The sequence below is a fragment of the Cynocephalus volans genome, chromosome 8 (assembly GCF_027409185.1).
Source record: "Cynocephalus volans isolate mCynVol1 chromosome 8, mCynVol1.pri, whole genome shotgun sequence".
Classification (NCBI taxonomy): Eukaryota; Metazoa; Chordata; class Mammalia; order Dermoptera; family Cynocephalidae; genus Cynocephalus; species Cynocephalus volans.
The window spans coordinates 110535178-110546515 of record NC_084467.1 but is presented as its reverse complement, the minus strand read 5'-3'; the positions used below and the strand labels follow the sequence as shown (position 1 = coordinate 110546515).

Here is an 11338-nt window from a genome sequence, read left to right as displayed (position 1 = left end):
TGGCAAAATGTCAAATTTCAACAACAACAGCAGCAACAAAAAATGGAGAAAGATGCAAATACATAAGAAATTATGGCCCACACAGGGTGGAAAAAGTCAGTCAATAGAAACCGTCCCTAAGAAAGCTCAGATGTTGGACATACTAGACAAAGATGAAAATCAACCATTTGAAATATGTTAAGAGTACTAAAATAAGCTATGTCTCAAGAACTGAAAGAAAGTATGAGGATGCTGTCTTGCCAAGTAAAGAATATCAATTTAAAAAAAGAAAGAATAAAATAACAGCCAAATAGAAATTTGGGGCTTGAAAAGTAAATAACTAAAATTAAAAATTCACTAGAAGAGCTCACCAGAAGATCTGAGCTGTCAGAAGAATCAGTGGACTTGAAGATAGATCAATTGTGATTATTCAGTCCAAGGAACAGAAAGAAAAAAGATTGGGGAAAAAATGAACATAGCCTCAGAGACCTGTGCATCAAGCACACCAACATACTTAATATATGAGTTCTGGAAGAAGATGAGAGAAATAGAAATTAAAAAACAAAATAAAACAAAAACAAAAACAGGAAAAAGATGTGAAGAAATAACGGTCAAAATCCTGCCAAATTTCATTTCTCAAAGGAAAATATACGAATGGCCAACAGACACATGAAAAAATGCTCAACATCACTCAGCATTCAGGAAATGCAAATCAAAACCACACTGAGATACCATCTCACCCCAGTTAGGATGGCTAATATCCAAAAGACTGTGAATGATAAATGCTGGCGAGGCTGTGGAGAAAAAGGAACTCTCATACATTGTTGGTGGGACTGCAAAATGGTGCAGCCTCTATGGAAAATGGTATGGAGGTTCCTCAAACAATTGCAGATAGATCTACCATATGACCCAGCTATCCCACTGCTGGGAATATACCCAGAGGAATGGAAATCATCAAGTCAAAAGTATACCTGTTCTCCAATGTTCACTGCAGCACTCTTTACAATAGCTAAGAGTTGGAACCAGCCCAAATGTCCATCATCGGATGAGTGGATACGGAAAATGTGGTATATCTACACAATGGAATAATACTCAGCTATAAAAAAGAATGAAATACTGCCATTTGCAGCAACATGGATGAACCTAGAGAAAATTATATTAAGTGAAATGAGTCAGGCACAGAAAGAGAAAAATCACATGTTCTCACTTATTTGTGGGAGCTAAAAATAAATAAATAAATACACAAATAAACTGCAGGGGGAGGGAAGAAGACACAACAATCACAATTCCTTGAAGTTGTTATGACAAGAGAACAGATATGAGGTTGTTGGGAGGGAGGGGGGAGAGGGAGGGGGGAAGGAGGTTTTGGTAATGAGCCACAATAATCAACCACATTGTATATTGATAAAATTAAATTAAATTTAAAAATATCCTGCCAAATAGATGAAAAATATTAATCTATACATCCAAGAAGATTAACAAACTCCAAATAGGATATAGTCAAAGAGCTCCACACCTAACCACATCATAATCAAACTGTCAAATAACAAAGACAAAAATACAATCATCCAAACAGCAAGAAGGAAAAGACTCATTGTATATTAATAATAAGAAGAAGATTAACAGCTGATTTCTCATCAGAAACTATGGAGGACAGAAGGCAGTAGGATGACATATTTAAAATGCTGAAGAACAAAAAAAGATAGTGAACAAAGAGTTCTATATCCAGCAAAAATACCCTTCAAAAATTAAGGAAAATTAAGGCATTTTCACAAGTACAAAAACTGAGAGAATTTATTGCTAGGAGCCCTGCCCTATAAGAAATAGTAAAGGGAGGATTTCAAGCTAAAAAGAAAAGACATTAGACAGTAATTCAAATCCATATGAAGAAATAAAGAGTATTGGTAAAGGCAACTGCATAGTAAATATAAAAGACAATATAAATGTATTTTGTGTTTGAAATTCTTTTTCTCCTATTTGATTTAAAAGACAACTGCAGTTCAGTCTTGGTGGCAGCAATGACCCACAGTGATACAGATACTGTGCTGGGGGTGGGAAGGGTATGTGGGACTCTTTTCTCTCAGACTAACTGTGGAACAGCTGGGGAGCATGTCAACCCCAGCCCAGAGGAGGCTCACGCAGGATTTCAAGCAATTACAAGAGAACTCACATGTGGGTGTCAGTGGTGTACCATCTGAAAACATCATGCAGTAGAATGCAGTTATATTTGGACCATAAGAGACACAGTTTGAAGATGGTTCTTTTAAACTAGTAATAGAATTTTCTGAAGAATATCCAAATAAATTGCCAACTGTTAGGTTTTTATCCAAAATGTCTTATCCAGATGTGTATGCTGATGGTAGCATATGTTTAGATATCCTTCAGAATCAATGGAGTCCAACATGCGATGTGTCTATCTTTTTTTTTTTTTTTTTTTTTTTTTTGTCTGTTTCGTGACCTGCACTCAGCCAGTGAGTGCACCAGACATTTCTATATAGGATCCGAACCTGCGACGGGAGCGTCGCTGCGCTCCCAGCTCCGCATTCTCCCGAGTGCGCCACGGGCTCGCCCGCAATGTGTCTATCTTAACATCAATTCAGTCTTTGCTGGATGAACTAAATCCAAACAGTGCAGCCAATAGCCAGACAGCACAGCTTTATCAGAAAACAAAAAAGACTATCAGAAAAGAGTTTTGGCCATTGTTGAGCAAAGCTGGAGTGATTCATAATAGACAATTGATCAGTTAATCTTTTTCATCATTGTTGTGAATAATTTACCCCTTGGTATAAAGGCTAACAAATTTCAAGTGCCACGGGTTTTAAGGATTCTACAGAAAAAAGCGAAAGAAGAAAGAAAAAGTTCCTTCAGTTTAGAACCTACAAAAGCTTGTGTATCTTGATTAATGTACTTTTTATTGCATTGTGTGAACTAAGCTATTGCTACACAAATTTGTAATATATCTTGTTTGTATTTTTTTCAAAGTGTATAATGTTGGTGAGGAGTTTTCATGACAGAATATACATATTTTGTAAATCTGTACTTTTTTCAAATATTGAATGTCTTTCTAAAAAATTCTTCAGTTTTTAAATTGGAGAAAAGCACTTAAAGTATTTTATACATGAATATTACATGTAAGGCTGTTAAAATACATAACTTCAGTGTAAGTTATGTATTGTGCTTATTTATTATTTATTTCCTTATCTATAGGAGGGGTTAATACATCTCTAGCTCTCCATCAATTGGTTTTATTTCCAGTTTCAAAAGAACATGCAAATATTTTATCAAGAAAATCTTCAAATTTTATTCTAAATGCCAATTATAATCTCCAACTTTATTTTGAATGTACATATATTAGTTTCAATTGAGTAATTATAGACATAACTGGTTTGATCCTATCCAAGACTGTATTTAGGCCACTTGTTACAGTTTCTTCATGCATTACTTACTGTTAAACTGTACCTTTTGCTATTTCTCAACTGGCACCTGTACCATGAGCAGAGAACTGGTGCAACTTATTTTGCTGCTCTATAGCATTTTAAAAGATTTTTTGATTAATGAAGAAAGTAAAACCAAAAAAATACCAGAATTTCATGACCCAATATTAGCAATGAATTGGTTGCATTGGTTTGAGCAAGGCAGATATTTGGAAGGAATCTTGGTGTAATTTAAATATTTGAAAACTATCTTTTAGTGCCATTGCATATCTATTTATTCTGGAAAAATGTTTTAGTGCCAGGTCTTGCTGAGTTGCTTTCTCTTGTGGAGATATTTTTAATCCCCTAAATTGTACAATAGTTGTACTGCATCTTAATTTACTGGATAAACATAAAACACAGTATTGTAGAAAGCTAATACAAAGATATGCTACATCTTTGAATAGCATAGAAAATGGAAAATAGACAAGTAAATTCTGTTGAAACACCAAAAAAATTAAACTAAAAAAAATAAGTAAAATACAACTGCACAAAGCAATAATTATAAAGCTGAGTTGATGGCCTTATAATGTATCAAGATGTAATTTGTGTGACAATAACAGCACACAAGAGGGGAAGGGAACAAAGAATATAGGAGACAAGTTTTTGTACGCTACCAAAATTAAGTTGGTATTAATTTGACTTAGATTGCTTTAAGTTAAGATGTTAATAGTAATCCCCAAAGAAACTACTAAGAAAATAACTCAAAAAATACAGGAAAATAGAAGGGGTCTTCAAAAGGTTCATGGAAAATGCACATCATGAAAAAACGATGCATGGATATCAAAATTTTTCCACCAAAATAAATTTATACTAACTTCTTATAACATCTCTGAGTAGGAGCTGGTTTGAGGATAAGACATCAGCTTGAAAAGAGCTCCTAACGCAGCAACATGAACTCTGCTAAAATTGAAGCAAAACTAAATATCAAATTTATGGTAAAGCTTGAGTGGAAGAATGGTGAAATCATTAGTACTTTACCAAAAGTTTATGAGGACAATGCCCCCCAAAATCAGCAGTTTACAAATGGATAACTCTTTTTAGAAAGAGACAAGACAGTGTAGAAGATGAAGCTCACAACAGCAGATCATTCACATCAATTTTCAACGAAAAAACTAATCTTGTTGCTGCCCTAATTGAAGAGGACCAACCATTAATAGCAGATACAACAGCCAACACCATAGACATCTCAATTGGTTCAGCTTACACAATTCTGGCTGAAAAATTAAAGTTAAGCAAACTTTTCATTCAATGGATATCAAAACTATTCTTCCCAGATCATCTACAGACAAGAGCAGAGCTTTCAATGGAAATTTTTAAAAAGTGAAATCAAGATCCTGAAGCATTTCTTCAGAGAATCATAACAGGAGATGATACATGGCATTATCAACATGATCTTAAAGGCAACACAATCAAAGCCATGGCTACTAAGTGGTGAAAGTGGGCAGTCAAAGCAAAAGCAGACCGGTTAAAAGCAAAGGTCATGGCAACAGTTTGGGGGGATTCTCAAGGCATTTTGATTTTTGACTTCCTGAAAGGCCAAAGAACAATAACATCTGCTTATTATGAGAGTGTTTTCAGAAAGTTATCCAAAACTTCAGCAGGAAAACACCCAAGAAAGCTTCACCAGAGAGTCCTTCTCCACCACAACACTCCTGCTCATTCCTCTCATCAAACAAAGGCAATTTTGCCAGAGTTTCAATGGAAAATCATTAGGCATCCGCCTTACAATCCTGATTTGGCTCCTTCTAACTTCTTTTTGCATCCTAACCTTAAAATCTTTAAAGAGAACCCATTTTTCTTCAGTTAATAATGTAAAAAAGACTGCATTGAAATGGTTACATTCCCAGGACCATCAATTCTTTAGCGAATGGACTAAATGGCTGGTATCATCACTTACAAAATAGTCGAGAACTTGGTGGAGCTTAGGTTACAAAATAAAGTTTACATTTTTATTTTTATCTTTTAACTACACTTTTCCATGAACGTTTTGAAGTCCCCTCTTATATGACATGGGAATTAAAAGGGTACACTCGAATATATCTATTAAACACAAAAGAAAACCTAATGGAGAATTATAAGAACAAAAAAGACATGATATATAAAAAACAAATAGCAAATGGCAGACATAAATCCTACCTTAACAGTAATTGCATTAAATATAAATTGATTAAATACTTCAATCAAACAACAGAAATTAGAAGAATGGATAAAATAACATGAGTCCAACATATACTGTCTACACGTGACAAACTTTAGACTTAAAGACACAAATACACTGAAAATAAAAGGGTAGAAAAATATATACCATGCAACAGTAACCAAAGAGAGCTGGAGTGACTATACTAATAGAAAAAAAATAGAGTTTAACACAAAATTAATACTAAAGACAAAGAATGACATTTTATAAGCATAAAATGGTCAATCCAATAAAAGAAATACTTATTATACACATATATGCACCTAACAGTAGAGTCCCAAATTACATGAAGCAAAGACTAACACTGACAAAATTAAGTGGAGAAATAGACAATTCAACAATAATAGTTGAGTACTTTCATACTCCACTTTAAATAATGGAAGAACAACTAGACCGAAGATTTTTTTAAAGGAAATAGAAGACTTTAACAACACTATAAACCAAGTAAACCTAACTGACATCTTGTTGAACACTCCAATCACAATAGCAGAATACAAATTTTTCTTACCTGCACATAGAAATTCTGCAAGATAGATCATTTTTTAGGCCATACAAGTAGTATCACTGAACTTAAAAAGATTAAAATAATACAAAGTACTTATTCCAACCACAGTAGAATAAAATGATAAATCAATAACAGAAGTAAAACTAGAAAATTCAGAAATAAGTAAATTTTAAAAACACACCTTAAGCAACTAATAAGTCAAAGAACTCACAAGGGAAATTAGAAAACACTTTGACATGAATGAAAATGAAAATACAACATACCAAAACTCATGGGATACAGAAAAAGGAGTGTTCAGGGGGAAATATATAGTTGCAAATGCCTATATTAAAAAAGAAGAAAAATCTCAAATCAATAACCTAAACTTCTATGCTGAAAAAAAGAAGAATAAACTAAATCTAAACCTGGATGAAGGAAATAATAAAGATTAAATTTATAGCTACACTATTTATAATAGCCAAAAAATGGTAATAACCCAAATTTTCATCAGTTGGTGTATGCATAAACAAAATGTCTTATGGAACAAATGTTCCATAAAGTGGAATAATATTCAGCCATCAAATACTGATGATACATGGATAAACCTTAAAAAGAATATGCTAAGTGAAAGAAGCCACACAAAAAGCCTTATATTGTATGATTCCATTTACATGAAGTGTCCAAAATAGGTGAATCTATAGAGGCAAAAAGTAGATTACTGGTTGCCAGGAGGGACAGCGGGGAATGGCGAGTGACTGCTAATGGGTATGGCATTCTGTTTGGGTGGTGTTAAAAATGTTCTGGAATTAGATAGTGGTGATGCTTGTACAACTTAGTGAATATCCTAAAAACCACCAAATTCTACCCTTTAAAAAAATGGATTTTATGGTATGTAATTATATCTCAACACCAACAAAAGGTGACATTTTTCATCTCTCTCCTCCCATCTTACATAAGTATGACTCAACTGAGTGTCACCAAATAGACCTTGTTTTGCTGACAAGAGAGTCTTGAATTAACCATTAACTCTGATCAGCTGGAAAGGAAGATTCATCACTGGCTTACAAGTTATATGGGCCAATCAAAATGTACCCAGGGAGTTAAACCTGAAAAGCTGCATGCCTATCTCCATAATGTTAGCATTAACAAGTCGAGAACTTCTAAGATCATCCATCTAGACCAGTCTCTGTGCTTCTTCTGCTCTCTCTGGACCACAGGATACCTATTCTCCTTGAGAAGGGACTCCCGGCAGTGGTGGCCCTTGTAGAGTTGCCCTCTACTCCCTGCATATCTAGGGAAAGGCAGCTCCTTATCCAAAGGTTAAAGACTAGGAACAACAGGGGGTGGAGGCACCGGAGGCAGGCAGTTAGGCTGGAGCTGAGGGAAACCCAATAGACGACTCGCATTTCACGAAGAATAGAGAAGACTCCCCCTTACAGTTTCTGAATGCTTTGAATTTGGGGCTTGCCAAAACTGTGATTGGAGTTATTTTTCAAGTGTTGTACCCAAATGACTCAAAAATGGCCTCTGTTCTTGTTTCTGAAAAATCATAAAATATGCAAAAGAAATGTTCACTTCTGCGGGGGTCTGAAGTCCCAGACTTGTTGAGATAAGACTTAAAGAACTGGGAGCCCTTGCCCTGGAAACAGTTGTCCTTCCTCCCTTGGTGTTCGTCCTCTGTGTTAGACCATAAACTCCCTGAGAGCAGAGATGGGATCTCTGTTCCCTACTGTGTTCCCAGTGCTGTCCACGGTGCCCGGCCCATGGCTTACACTACATAAAAACTTTTTGAATGAAGACATATAGAGAGGAATGACTTAAGTGAGAGGAAATTCTAGGAAGGAGGGTATGGCTAGCAGGATGCTGGGGCTGTCTTAGCTGCTCAAGCTGCTCTAACAGAGCACTATAAACTGGGCAGCTTAAAAACAACAGAAATTTATTTCTCGCAGTTCAGGGTGCCAGCATGGTCAGGTTCTGGTGGGGGCCTTCTCATTGTATCTTCACACACGGCAGAAAGAGGACTAGAGCGCTCTCTGGGGTCTATTTTATAAAGAGCTCTAATCCTATTCATGAGGGCTCCACCCTCATGACCTAATTACCTCCCAAAGACCCCACCTCCGAATACCATCACATTGATTAGGATTTCAAAAACGAATTTCGGGGGAGAAACAAACTTTTGGTCTTGTGGTATTGTGAAAATATACACTTAGTCTTCATCCTAGTCTCCTGATGAGCAGTTACTTAAATCCTTAGATTCTCCAAAGTGGTGAGAGTCTTCTCATACACTAATGATGGCTGGCAACCCATAGGTAGCTTCAGGATGGGGGGCTGGTCTCAGGAAAGACCAAGGCAGGGTTTTCTGTCCCACCCCCAACCTCCAGGGAAGGGAGAGGGACTGAAGGTTAAGCTGATTGCCAGTAACCAATGATTTAATCAATCATGCCTCTGTAATGAAGCCTCCATAAAAACCCAAGAGGTCTGGGTTCAGAGAGCTTCTGGAGAGCTGAACATGTGGACGTTTCTGGAGGGTGGTGTTCCTAGGGAGGGCATAGAAGCTCCGCGCCCGTTTTCTCACACCTCACTCTATGCATCTCTTCATTACATTCTTTGTAATGTCCCTTATAACAAACCAGTAAACGAAAGTACATGTTTCCCTAAGTTCTGTGAGCTGCTCAACCAAACTAATCTAACCCAAGGAGGGCGTTGTGGGAACACTGATTTATCGCTGGTTGGTCAGAAGTTCCAGAGGCCTGGACTTGTGACTGGCATCTGAAGCAGGGGGGCCATTCTTGAGGACTGCACCCCCACCCTGTGCAATCTGACACTACCTCCAGGTGAATAGTGTTGGAATTAAGTTGGAGGACACCCCACTGGTGTCTGCTCAGGAACTGCTGGTTTGCTTGCCAGTGGGGAGAAATCCCCACACCTTTGGTCATAAAAGTCGTTCTTCTGTGTTGATGATTGTGCTGTGGGAACAGAGGGAAGACAGTGTGTGTTTTGCCCACTCACCCAGGCCTATAAAAGGGATTCAGGCCAAATGTTAAACCTGTGGAACACAAACAGGGGGTGGTGTCCCCTACCAGGAAGTCAGACCAGAGACCAGATGGACTTTGTGTGAGCCCCAGAGTTCCTTGGAAGTGACCATTGCATTAGGCTGGGCTCTCCCCCAATCTGGCATTCTCAAAGGCCCAGCCATGGGCAAAGCTGGTGAATGAAAGGCCATGTTTCCCTCCACTCTACTTCTGCCTTCAGCCTTACCGTGAAGTGTGGCAGGAAGATATAACCCACTATTCTTTCTTGTGAGTTCCTTTTCCTGAACAGTATCCATTGTAGGAACAGCCAACGACGTTAGTAAAATGGCCACTGAGTCTAAAATGAAATTAAGGGGCTAAAGGCCTCGCTCTCCCTCCTGCTCACTGACCATCTTGAGCTGCTGTTGCTCTGGCCCAGGGCGATTCATTCTCCACATGTCTCTAAAGGAAGAACTAAAGAAATCCCTGTGGTTCAAAAGGATGACTTTAAAAATGGAGCAAAAAAAGAAAAAGAAAGTAAACCTCCTTACAGAACAACTTTTTTCTCTAAAAACAGGTACCCAGTCATGCAGGCTTTACTACTCATAGAAGAACAAGACACTTGCTGTAAAATTATTTCACTTAAATGTCACATAAATAACCATATATATTGTTTTCTAACCTGCTATAACCAATTACACACAGGTCATGAATATTCTTCCATGTCAGAAAATATAAATAAGTAATGTAATTTCATAGAAAAATATTTTAATTTAAATGATTAAATTTTGGTTGTGTTCTTGGCAGTTATTTTTCTTTGAAAATGTAGGTAATGTAGCATATCAAATGGTAATTCCAATGAGCAAAGTCTTCAGCTTATGTGAATAGACCATTCTCAAACTTTATATGTTGTCAGCTGTAATAAATTGTTCTATCCATCAAAAATCAACTCAGCTCTACCTCCCTGTTCCTTGGGAACCCCATGTTGAATTCCTGGGTGCCATGAGATCTTAGGGACCCCGCTTAACCCAGACACGGCCTAAGTTCCATTTCTCCATTTTCCACCACTCCTCTCATCCCAGGAGCTCAAGAGGACAGTAACTGATCCTGTCTGGATGTACCAGAGTGCTCTGGGCCATATGCAGGATGAAGGAAAGCTAACAAACACCCTGACAGCAAGCTGGAGACATTATATTCAGTTATATTGCAGAATTCAGCACCTGATATTTGACTTTATTCTTACAAGTGTGTGTATTAATATTTCCATCTCTCTTGCCCAGCAGATTGTGAGCAACCCAAGAACAGAAATGTGCCATATTCATCCATGTATGCCTTCTTCCCAGAAAATCCCAGGGAGCAGATGGAGTGTTAACATGAGCTGAGAAGATGCTACAGGGAAAGTAGAATGGCAACCCCCATCAGCCCTGGGTTAGAAGAAGGTAGACAGGTGTCAGGACTTCCTGGTTCCCCTTGTCGGATGTCTTGGTGAGTGTGCAGGAAGAGGATGAGTGGATGGTCCTGGGGTGTGCCTGGCAGTCACCTGGTTGTGAAAGCAGCAGCATGCTCGGGCTGTGCCTCACAAACCCTGCACAGGATAAAAGCGCTGCCACCCTGGCTCCTCATCCACAGCCTCCTCAGGAACAGCCTTCTCTTCTCCTGCCTCACTGCATCTGGTGAGTGTCCAGCAGGGGACAGGACTCAGTCTGAGATGTTGGAGCAGAAAGCTAAGTCGCAGCAGAGGAGAGGGAAACAGAGGGGTCTGGAAGGAAGAGCCAGAGATGGCCCCAGAGAGGAGCAATGGGGGAGTGAGGTCAGGAGGGAGCCCATGTGGGACGGGACAGAACTTGCATGACCTGCCACGGCCACAGGGACTCAGCACTCCCTCCCATCCTCTTTCTATCCATGACCATGAATAGATATTCACATCTGTCCTTCACAATGCTGTTCCCAAATGGGTGCATCCCTAGGTGTTCTTGGGAGATACGAGAGCTCAGATGCCCACGTAGACTGGCAGCAATGTGTCCTGGGTGGGGAGCAAAGAGGAGGCATCCAGCGTGATCCAACCAACACCAAACCAGCTTCCCTCGTCCTCCTTCCTACAGCTCCTGGATCAGGAAGCAGCTGGTCTTAGAGGCGGGCAGGCAGTGGACTGCACATTCTGAACTGACGACTTGCTTTGTTTAGTCCAGAC

At 38.6% G+C, this 11338-nt stretch overlaps 1 pseudogene; it reads left to right on the top strand.

Moving 5' to 3' along the window:
* The first annotated feature begins 2088 nt into the window (after positions 1-2088).
* LOC134385164 (ubiquitin-conjugating enzyme E2 B-like) lies at positions 2089-2707 on the top strand (annotated as a pseudogene).
* The last annotated feature ends 8631 nt before the right edge of the window (positions 2708-11338 follow it).